The 12,006-nt window shown below is 40.0% G+C and overlaps 1 non-coding gene across 1 annotated transcript; it reads right to left on the reverse strand.

The window, feature by feature from the left end:
• Positions 1-6,456: 6,456 nt before the first annotated feature.
• On the reverse strand, positions 6,457-6,564 carry LOC130938392 (small nucleolar RNA R71). The gene has a single exon (XR_009069559.1). It is a non-coding gene; the product is annotated as a small nucleolar RNA R71 (small nucleolar RNA).
• Between the last annotated feature and the right edge of the window lie 5,442 nt (positions 6,565-12,006).

A 12,006-nucleotide genomic window follows, 5' to 3' on the forward strand; every position in this document is an offset into this window, starting at 1 on the left:
CACGTTAACTTTCACGTTAACAATCTTAACGTGAGAATTAACGTAGGCAATGCTAATGATCCAACGTTAGTGACAAAAGTGAGTGTCACTAACGTTGGCGTTGTTGCTCCTCTTCCACGTTAGAGTTCACGTTAACTAAGTTAACGTGACTCTTAACGTGGGGCATTGCCTAGTTTCCCAACGTTAGTGGTGTTCACTTTTCTTGTTAACGTGGAGTTCCCCTTTTTCTTCTATGTTAACTACCACGTTAACTTAGTTAACGTGGCTATTAACGTGAGCTATGGATGGCTTCGCAGGCGTTATTGGTGATCACTTTTCTGATTAACGTTGCAAGTTTCTTGCCATTCCACGTTAGTGTTCTCGTTAACTAAGTTAACGTGAATGCTAACGTGGTTCTTCCATGCTTTATTTATCCTGAAATCAAGCAATTAAAGTGCATCAAAGATCTAGCTAAAGTCATGAGATTATGCATCATCAAGTTATCATGCAATTCTAGCAAAAATCTCATGAAATCATGCATAATTTTCAATAGTTGCTTGAATCAATGTGTAAGTGTATATTCACCCAAAACTTGCTTTATTCACTAAGAAAATGCATGAAACTACCCTAAAACAGTAAAGAAAAGGTCAATGAAACTGGCCTAGATGCCCTGGCATCACAACACCAAACTTAAAGCTTGCTTGTCCCTAAGCAAGTACTGAAGCATAAGAAAAATGAAATGAAAGAACAAGAAGATAAAATAGAAGTGGCATTCCTGGTTCATGGAGTTTCATGCATAGCAACTTAGGTTCTTTCCCTTTAGGTTTCAAGCCTTTATCAAATCCCTAGTCACTCTGTTGATTACATCCCTGGAGGCTTCTTTATTAGTGATCCTTCCTTCCTTTTCAAAGTTTATTTTTCTTTTTTCTAAGTGCTTTGTAAGAGGGCGTCTCTTTATGATAAGCTTTCAGCCAACACTCCCAAACCAGTTGGTTTTAGGGTGCTAGGTGTTAAGACACCCCTAAGGACTTACTCCCTCAAGTCTCTTTCCCTCATACATACACACCACAGGCACATGGTTTGTTATTCTTTCTTTCTTGAGACCTTGGTGTCCAGCACCTATTTGGGTTACTAAGTGCTCTGTAGCAAAGGTTACTCTTGATAGTGGACTTTCAGCTGATAATCCCGGATTAGTTAACCCAAGTTACCAAGTGATAAGGCACCCCTAAGAGCTTATTCATCTAAGTATATCCCTTGTACATAAACACCACAGACACATGTCTCAATTTTGAAACACTTGGTGCCTAGCATTGTTTCTTATTGTGTTCCTTTTCTTATTTTCAATTGTATTGCTCTTTTTCTTTTCTTGTTGGGATCTTATTGTTTAGCTAGCCTCCAAGAATGTGTCTCAAACATAGGACTTAGGATGGATAGTTGCTTTCTTTCCTTTCTTGGTGAACCAACTTAGCTTACTAATCAACCTACCACAAACATTCAGAATGCACTTCACAAAATGACTCCACTCTTGTTCTTCCCATAACATTTTCTTTTAGATAAAATTAGAGAGACAAACATACAAGTAAGGAAGATGAAAGTGAGCATTCAAGGCATTAGGCTAGCACACTAGGATGTGAATAAGGAAGAACAAGTACAATATGCAGGTTTCATTCAATCAATTTTCACTTAGAGTTCGGTATTTCGAGATGGTTTGATACAACCTCATGATATCTTCCTTGGCGTTATCGTCTTAGCAATCACGTCCTTGTCTGTTTCCTTGGATAATGAGGTATGCTCATCCCCTGGGGTTGATTGGAATCCTGTAACACTATTGAAAGTTGCTTGTTCTCTAAGCACTTGGAAAAGAGTTAGCATGCATGTGTATGTGTGAGCTTCTGAGCTTGGCTTGGTATATGAACACCAAACTTAGTTCCTTGCTTATCTTGACAAATTGGATGTATGCAATAACTTTGTGTGCTTTTTATTCTGAAATACTATGAGTAAAAAAGACAATCTATGTATTAGAGGTTAAGCCTTTGTCAAGTGAGTTCTCTAATTGCTAGAGCAATGCTTCATAATTAAGGGCTGCAATGCACTCTTAGGCTGGGGTTTTAGTGGGACACCAAACTTAGAGCCCTATATTCACCCTTGTATTGGTTTTGGTGTGTAACACCAAACTTAGCTCTTCACACTATAGAGAACCCACTTTGACATTTTTATCAAAAGACCTATGAAAAGAAGATTACCTCGGGTTGGGTTGCCTCCCAACAAAGTGCTTTTTTTAGCATCGCTAGCTCGACGATTCCTTCCTCAGTTGAGGTTGTACTTCTGTTTGGGGGTCTCCCCCATACTGCCCAAGTAGTGTTTGAGTCTTTGCCCATTCACCGTGAACCTTCTCCTTGAGTTTTCTTCCATTATTTCTATGTGTCCATAAGGTGAGACTTTTGTGACTAGAAAGGGTCCCAACCATCTTGATTTGAGTTTCCCAGGAAAGAGTTTGAAGATGGAGTTTGGTTGGGTTGAGAGAGGAATGTGGTTTGAGAGACGGGAGGAAGGTGATTGGATGAATAATTGGGAGGGTGATGAGCGGATAATTTGTATGCTTTTTGGCATTGTTTTTAGTATGTTTTTAGAATCTTTTAGTTAGTTTTTATTATATTTTTATTAGTTTTTAATTAAAATTCACTTTTCTGGACTTTACTATGAGTTTGTGTATTTTTCTGTGATTTCAGGTATTTTCTGGCTAAAATTGAGGGATCTGAGCAAAAATCTGATCCAGAGACTCAAAAGGACTGCAGATGCTGTTGGATTCTGACCTCCCTGCACTCGAAGTGGATTTTCTAGAGCTACAGAAGCCCAATTAGCGGGCTCTCAACGGCGTTGGAAAGTAGACATCCTGGGCTTTACAGCAATATATGATAGTCCATACTTTCCCCAAGATTTGATGGCCCAAACCGGCGTTCAAAGTCACCTCAAGAAATTCCAGCGTTAAACGCCGGAACTGGCACCTAATTGGGAGTTAAACGCCCAAACTGGCACTAAAGCTGGCGTTTAACTCCAAGAAGAGTCTCTACACGAAATTTCTTCATTGCTCAGCCCAAGCACACACCAAGTGGGCCCGGAAGTGGATTTTTATGTCATTTACTCATCTTTGTACACCCTAGGCTACTAGTTCTCTATATATAGGACCTTTTACTATTGTATTTGATAGATCTCTGGACATCTAGTTCTTAGATCATTTGGGGGGGCTGGCCATTCGGCCATGCCTAGACCTTGTTCTTATGTATTTTCAACGGTGGAGTTTCTACACACCATAGATTAAGGTGTGGAGCTCTGCTGTACCTCGAGTATTAATGCAATTACTATTGCTCTTCTATTCAATTCCACTTGTTCTTTGTCCAAGATATCACTTGTTCTTCAATTTGATGAATGTGATGATCCGTGACACTCGTCATCATTCTCACCTATGAATAAGGTGACTGACAACCATTCTTGTTCTACAAGCATGAGAGGCTTAGTGAATATCTGTTGGATTACTGATACACGATGCATGGTTGATCGCCTGACAACCGAGTGCTCGCCTGACAAACGAGCCAGCCATTCCGTGAGATCAGAGTCTTCGTGGTATAGGCAAGAACTGATGGCGGCATTCAAGAGAATCCGGAAGGTCTAACCTTGTCTGTGGTATTCTGAGTAGGATTCAATGATTGAATGACTGTGACGTGCTTCAAACTCCTAGCAGGCTAGGGCGTTAGTGACAGACGCAAAAGAATCAATGGATTCTATTTCGGCCTGAACAAGAACCGACAGATGATTAGCCTATGCTGTGACAGAGCATCAGGGACGTATTTTCACTGAGAGGATGGGAGGTAGCTGCTGACAACAGTGAAACCCTACACGAGCTTGCCATGGAAAGGAGTAAGAAGGATTGGATGAAGACAGTAGGAAAGCAGAGAGACGGAAGGGTAGGCATCTTCATACGCTTGTTTGAAGCTCTTGCACCAATGAATTACATAAGTATCTCTATCTTTATCTTCATGCTTTATTCGTTTATCACTATACCCATTTGAGTCTGCCTGACTGAGATTTACAAGATGACCATAGCTTGCTTCATACCACCAATCTCCGTGGGATTGACCCTTACTCGCGTAAGGTTTATTACTTGGACGACCCAGTGCACTTGCTGGTTAGTTGTGCGAAGTTGTGTTTATGCCATGGTATTGAGCACCAAGTCTTTGGAGCCCTTACTAGGGATTGTTTATGTTTGGAAAAGTATTGATCACAATTTCGTGCACCAAGTTTTTGGCGCCGTTGCCGGGGATTGTTCTTGTGTATGGACAACTGACGGTTCATCTTGTTGCTTAGATTAGGCATTTTTTTTTTCGAAATTCTTGAAGGTGAATCCTAGAGTTTCATGATGATTTGTTGAAATCTGGCTGGCTGAGAAGCCATGTCTAATTTCATTGGACCGAGGTTTCAACTTATCATCACAAGAGCTTGATGATTTTTATCAATCTTGCTTTTGGAGCAGTGATCTGCTAAGGCTTGGCTGGCCTTTGGCCATGTCTAGTGTTTTGGACCGAAGCTTTCTTTGAAAGCTTGGCTGGCTGTGAAGCCATGTCTAATTCCTGGACCGGAATCTTAGACTAGCATTGCACTGATTCCTGGAATTCTCATTAAGAATTTTGATATCTTTTTCCACTTAATTTTCGAAAAACACAAAAAAATTTTAAAATCATAAAATCCAAAAAAATATTTCTTGTTTGAGTCTAGAGTCTCATCTTAAGTTTGGTGTCAAATGCATGTTTTTGTTATATTTTTCGAATCCATGCATGTATTTCTTTGTTTTGATCTTTGAATTCTTTTGGCTTGAGTGTTTTTGTGTTTTATAGTATCAGTAGTATACAAACTGCTAAGTTTGGTGTCTTGCATGCATTGTTATTTCATTCTTGTTGCATTTTGATTATTAAAAATCCAAAAATATTTTTAATTTGTGTCTTTTCAAGTCAATGATACCAAGAATTGAAGATTCAGAACATACTGCAGAGGAATTACACAGAAAAAGCTGAGCATTCAAAAATGCCCAGTGAAGAAGACAGACTGGCGTTTAAACGCCAGCCAGGGTACCTGGTTGGGCGTTTAACGCCCAAAGAGGTAGCATTTTGGGCGTTAAATGCCAGAATGTATACCATTCTGGGCGTTTAACGCCAGGATGGTGCTAGGGGGAAGATTTTGTTTTCAAATCAATTTTTTTTCAAGTTTTCAAAGTTTTTCAAAATCAAATCTTTTTCAAATCATATCTTTTCAATCAAATGTTTTCAAAATCAATTTCTTTCCTTTTTCAAAGATTCTTGCTAACAATTAATGATTTGATTGAACATTTCAAGTATGTTGCCTTTTCTGTTGAGAGAGGTTTTAAATGTTTGAATCATATCTTTTCTTGTTAGGCAAGTCATTAATTTTTAAAATCAAATTTTTTTTTTAAAATTTGTTTTCAAATCATATCTTTTAAAATTGTTTTCAAATCATATCTTTTAAAATTGTTTTCAAATCATATCTTCTCAATCACATCTTTTTAATCACATCTTTTTCAAATTAAGTTTTCAATCAAATCCTTTTAACTTCTAATTTCAAATCTTTTTCAAAAAAATCACTTGATTTCTTTTCCACCCTTATTTTCGAAAATCAATTAAGTGTTTTGCAAAAATGTTTTCAAAATCTTCTAATTAATTTTCGAAAATTACTCCCCTCCTTCTCACATCCTTCTATTTATGGAGTACCACTCCTTCTCAATGCACAATTCGAACCTTACCTAATTAAAGTTCGAATTCTTCTTCTCCTTCTTCTTTCTATTTTTCTTTTTCCTCTGACACTTAAAGGAATCTCTATAACTGTGACATAGAGGATTCCACATTTTCTCTTTCTCTTCTCTTTCATATGAGCAGGAGCAGAGACAAAGGCATTCTTGTTGAAGCTGACCCTGAACCTGAGAGAACCTTGAAGCGGAAGCTAAGAGAAGCCAAAGCACAACTCTCTTTAGAGGACCTGACCGAATTCTTCAAAGAAGAAGAACACTTGGCAGCCGAAAACAACAACAATGCCAACAATGCAAGGAAGGTGCTGGGTGACTTTACTGCACCTACTCCCGACTTCTATGGGAGAAGCATCTCTATCCCTGCCATTGGAGCAAACAACTTTGAGCTTAAACCTCAATTAGTTTCTCTAATGCAACAGAATTGCAAGTTCCATGGACTTCCAATGGAAGATCCTCATCAGTTCATAGCTGAATTCTTGCAAATCTGTGACACAGTCAAGACTAATGGGGTAGACCCTGAGGTCTATAGACTGATGCTATTCCCTTTTGCTGTAAGAGACAGAGCTAGAATATGGTTGGACTCTCAACCTAAAGAAAGCCTGGACTCTTGGGAAAAGCTAGTCAATGCCTTCTTGGCAAAGTTCTTTCCACCACAAAGATGGAGTAAGCTTAGAGTGGAAGTCCAAACCTTCAGACAGAAGGATGGAGAATCCCTCTATGAAGCTTGGGAAAGATACAAACAATTAATCAGAAGATGTCCCTCAGACATGCTTTCTGAATGGAGCATCATAGGTATCTTCTATGATGGTCTCTCTGAACTATCCAAGATGTCTTTGGATAGCTCTGCTGGAGGATCTCTTCATCTGAAGAAGACGCCTACAGAGGCTCAAGAGCTAATTGAAATGGTTGCAAATAACCAATTCATGTACACTTCTGAAAGGAATCCTGTGAACAATGGGACTAGTCAGAAGAAAGGAGTTCTTGAGATTGACACTCTGAACGCCATTTTGGCTCAAAATAAAATATTGACTCAACAAGTCAATTTAATTTCTCAAAGTCTGTCTGGAATGCAAAATGCACCTGGCAGTACTAAGGATGCTTCACCTGAGGAAGAAGCTTATGATCCTGAGAACCCTTCAATGGAAGAGGTGAATTACCTAGGAGAACCCTATGGAAACACCTACAATTCTTCATGGAGAAATCACCCAAATTTCTCATGGAAGAATCAAGAGAGACCTCAACAAGGTTTCAACAACAATAATGGTGGAAGAAATAGGTTTAGCAATAGCAAGCCTTTTCCATCATCTTCTCAGCAACAGACAGAGAGTTCTAAGCAGAATACCTCTGACTTAGCAACAATGGTCTCTGATCTAATCAAAACCACTCAAAGTTTCATGACTGAAACAAGGTCTTCCATTAGGAATTTGGAGGCACAAGTGGGACAGCTGAGCAAGAAAATTACTGAACTCCCTCCTAGTACTCTCCCAAGTAATACAGAAGAAAATCCAAAAGGAGAGTGCAAAGCCATAAACATGGCCGAATTTGGAGAGGAAAGAAAGGAAGTGGATGCCACTGAGGAAAGCCTCAATGGGCGTGCACTAACCCCCACTGAGTTCCCCAATGAGGAACCATGGGAATCTAAGGCTCAAAATGAAACCATAGAGATTCCATTAGACTTACTTCTGCCTTTCATGAGCTCTGATGAGTATTCTTCCTCTGAAGAGGATGAGTATGTCACTGAAGAGCAAGTTGCTAAATACCTTGGAGCAATCATGAAGCTAAATGACAAGTTATTCGGAAATGAGACTTGGGAGGATGAACCTCCTTTGCTCACCAAAGAACTGGATGACTTGTCTAGGCAGAAATTGCCTCAAAAGAGACAAGATCCTGGAAAGTTTTCCATACCTTGTACCATAGGCACCATGACCTTCAAGAAGGCCCTGTGTGACTTAGGATCAAGTGTAAACCTCATGCCTCTCTCTGTAATAGAGAAGCTAGGGATCTTTGAGGTACAAGCTGCAAAAATCTCACTAGAGATGGCAGACAACTCAAGAAAACAAGCTTATGGACTTGTAGAGAATGTTTTGGTTAAGATTGAGGACCACTACATCCCTACTGATTTTATAGTCCTAGAGATTGGGAAATGCATGGATGAAACCATCATCCTTGGCAGACCTTTCCTAGCCACAGCGAAAGCTGTGATTGATGTTGATAGAGGTGAAATGATCATTCAAGTGAATGAAGAATCCTTTGTGTTTAAGGCTCAAGGATATCCCTCTGTCACCATGGAGAGGAAGCATGAAGAGCTTCTCTCAAATCAGAGACAAACAGAGCCCCCACAGTCAAACTCTAAGTTTGGTGTTGGGAGGCCACAACCAAACTCTAAGTTTGGTGTTGAACCCCCACATTCAAACTCTAAGTTTGGTGTTGGGAGGTTCCAACATTGCTCTGAGTATCTGTGAGGCTCTTTGAGAGCCCTCTGTCAAGCTACTGACATTAAAGAAGCGCTTGTTGGGAGGCAACCCAATGTTATATTTTATATATTTTCTTTTGTTATTTTTTGTTATTTTGTAGGTTGATGATCATGAGAAGTCACAAAATTAATTGAAAAAGCAAAAACAGAATGAAAAACAGGAAGAAAAACAGAACACCCTGGAGGAAGAACTCACTGGCGTTTAAACGCCAGTAAGGGTAGCAGTTGGGCGTTTAACGCCCAGTCTGGTACCATTCTGGGCGTTTAACGCCAGAAAGGGGCACCAGACTGGCGTTAAATGCCAGAAAAGGGCTAGAACCTGGCGTTAAACGCCAGGAATGGGCACCAGCCCGGCGTTTAACGCCAAAAATGGCTCAAAACGTGAATTTTGATGCCATTTGGTGCAGGGATGACTTTTCCTTGACACCACAGGATCTGTGGACCCCACAGGACCCCACCACCACTCTCTCTCTTCTTCCCCCATTCACCAATCACCTCAACACCTCTTCCCCAAAAACCCTTCACCTATCAAATCCCATCTTTCTCTTCACCACTCACATCCATCCTTCATAAAACCCCACCAACCTCACCCTTCAAATTCAAACCACTTTCCCTCCCAAATCCACCCATAATAGCCGAACCTCATCTCCCCTCTCTCCTATAAATACCCTTCTTCACTTCTTCATTTTCACACACCCTATACAACACCATCTCCCTCTTCTTCATTTCTTCTTCTACTCTCTTCTTTCTTCTTTTGCTCGAGGACGAGCAACCATTTTAAGTTTGGTGTGGTAAAAGCGTTGCTTTTTCGTTTTTCCATAACCATTATGGCATCCAAGGCCGGAGAAACCTCTAGAAAGAGGAAAGGGAAGGTAAAAGCTTCCACATCCGAGTCATGGGAGATGGATAGATTCATCTCAAGGGTGCATCAAGACCACTTCTATGAAGTTGTGGCCTTGAAGAAGGTGATCCCCGAGGTCCCCTTTTCACTCAAAAAGGGTGAATATCCGGAAATCCACCATGAGATCCGAAGAAGAGGTTGGGAAGTACTTACCAACCCCATTCAACAAGTCGGAATCTTGATGGTTCAAGAGTTCTATGCCAATGCATGGATCACCAAGAACCATGATCAAAGTGTAAACCCGGATCCAAAGAATTATCTTACTATGGTTCGGGGGAAATACTTGGATTTTAGTCCGGAAAGTGTGAGGGTGGCGTTCAACTTGCCTATGATGCAAGGAGATGAACATCCTTACACAAGAAGGGTCAACTTTGATCAAAGGTTGGACCAAGTCCTCACAGTTATATGTGAAGAGGGCGCACAATGGAAGAGAGATTCAAGAGGCAAGCCGGTTCAATTAAGAAGGCATGACCTCAAGCCCATGGCTAGAGGATGGTTAGAGTTCATTCAACGCTCAATCATCCCCACTAGCAACCGGTCCGAAGTTACTCTAGACCGAGCCATCATGATTCATAGCATCATGATTGGAGAAGAAGTGGAAGTTCATGAAGTTATAGCCCAAGAACTCTATAAAGTGGCGGACAAGCCTTCCACCTTGGCAAGGCTAGCCTTCCCTCATCTCATTTGTCACCCCTGTTATTCAGTTGGAGTTGACATAGAAGGAGATACCCCCATTGATGAGGACAAGCCCATCACCAAGAAAAGGATGGAGTACACAAGAGACCCCTCTCATCAAGAGATCCCTGAGATGCCTCAAGGGATGCACTTTCCTCCACAAGACTATTGGGAGCAAGTAAACACCTCCCTAGGAGAATTAAGTTCCAACATGGGACAACTAAGGGTGGAGCACCAAGAACACTCCATTCTCCTCCATGAAATTAGAGAAGACCAAAGAATCATGAGAGAGGAGCAACAAAGACAAGGAAGAGACATTGAGGAGCTCAAGCACTCCATAGGATCTTCAAGAGGAAGAAAGAGCCGCCATCACTAAGGTGGACCCGTTCTTTAAATTCCTTGTTCTTTATTCTTCTGTTTTTCGAATTTTAGTGCTTATGTTTATCCATGTTTGTGTCTTATGATCATTAGTGTCTTAGTGTCTATGCCTTAAAGTTATGAATGTCCTATGAATCCATCACCTTTCTTAAATAAATCGTTCTTAATTGAAAAAGGAAAAGAATTGCATGAATTTTAAATTTTATAACAGTTTAATTATTTTGATGTGGTGGCAACACTTTTGTTCTCTGAATGTATGCTTGAACAGTGCATATGTCTTTTGAATTTGTGGTTTATGAATGTTGGCTCTTGAAAGAATGATGAAAAAGGAGACATGTTACTGAGGATCTGAAAAATCATTAAAAATGATTCTTGAAGCAAGAAAAAGCAGTGAATACAAAAAAAAAAGAGAAAAAAAAATCAAAAAAAAAAGAGAAAGAAAAAGAAAGAAATAAAGTTGTGATCCAAGGCAATAAGAGTGTGCTTAAGAACCCTGGACACCTCTAATTGGGGACTTTAGCAAAGCTGAGTCACAATCTGAAAAGGTTCACCCAATTATGTGTCTGTGGCATGTATGTATCCGGTGGTAATACTGGAAGACAGAGTGCTTTGGGCCACGGCCAAGACTCAATAAGTAGCTGTGTTCAAGAATCATCATACTTAACTAGGAGAATCAATAACACTATCTGGATTCTGAGTTCCTAAAGAAGCCAATCATTCTGAATTCCAAAGGATAGAGTGAGATGCCAAAACTATTCAGAGGCAAAAAGCTAAAAGCCCCGCTCATCTAATTAATATTGATCTTCATAAATGTTTTTGGAGTTCATTGCATATTCTCTTCTTTTTATCTTATTTGATCTTCAGTTGCTTGGGGACAAGCAACAAATTAAGTTTGGTGTTGTGATGAGCGGATAATTTGTATGCTTTTTGGCATTGTTTTTAATATGTTTTTAGAATCTTTTAGTTAGTTTTTATTATATTTTTATTAGTTTTTAATTAAAATTCACTTTTCTAGACTTTACTATGAGTTTGTGTGTTTTTCTGTGATTTCAGGTATTTTCTGGCTGAAATTGAGGGATCTGAGCAAAAATCTGATCCAGAGACTCAAAAGGACTGCAGATGCTGTTGGATTCTGACCTCCCTGCACTCGAAGTGGATTTTCTGGAGATACAGAAGCCCAATTAGCGCGCTCTCAACAGCATTGGAAAGTAGACATCCTGGGCTTTCCAGCAATATATGATAGTCCATACTTTGCCCAAGATTTGATGGCCCAAACCGGCGTTCAAAGTCACCTCAAGAAATTCCAGCGTTAAACGCCGGAACTGGCACCTAATTGGGAGTTAAACGCCCAAACTGGCACTAAAGCTGGCGTTTAACTCCAAGAAGAGTCTCTACACGAAATTTCTTCATTGCTCAGCCCAAGCACACACCAAGTGGGCCCGGAAGCGGATTTTTATGTCATTTACTCATCTTTGTACACCCTAGGCTACTAGTTCTCTATATATAGGACCTTTTACTATTGTATTTGATAGATCTCTGGACATCTAGTTCTTAGATCATTTGGGGGGGCTGGCCATTCGGCCATGCCTAGACCTTGTTCTTATGTATTTTCAACGGTGGAGTTTCTACACACCATAGATTAAGGTGTGGAGCTCTGCTGTACCTCGAGTATTAATGCAATTACTATTGTTCTTCTATTCAATTCCACTTGTTCTTTGTCCAAGATATCACTTGTTCTTCAATTTGATGAATGTGATGATCCGTGACACTCATCATCATTCTCACCTA

This window comes from Arachis stenosperma, chromosome 6 (assembly GCF_014773155.1).
Source record: "Arachis stenosperma cultivar V10309 chromosome 6, arast.V10309.gnm1.PFL2, whole genome shotgun sequence".
Classification (NCBI taxonomy): Eukaryota; Viridiplantae; Streptophyta; class Magnoliopsida; order Fabales; family Fabaceae; genus Arachis; species Arachis stenosperma.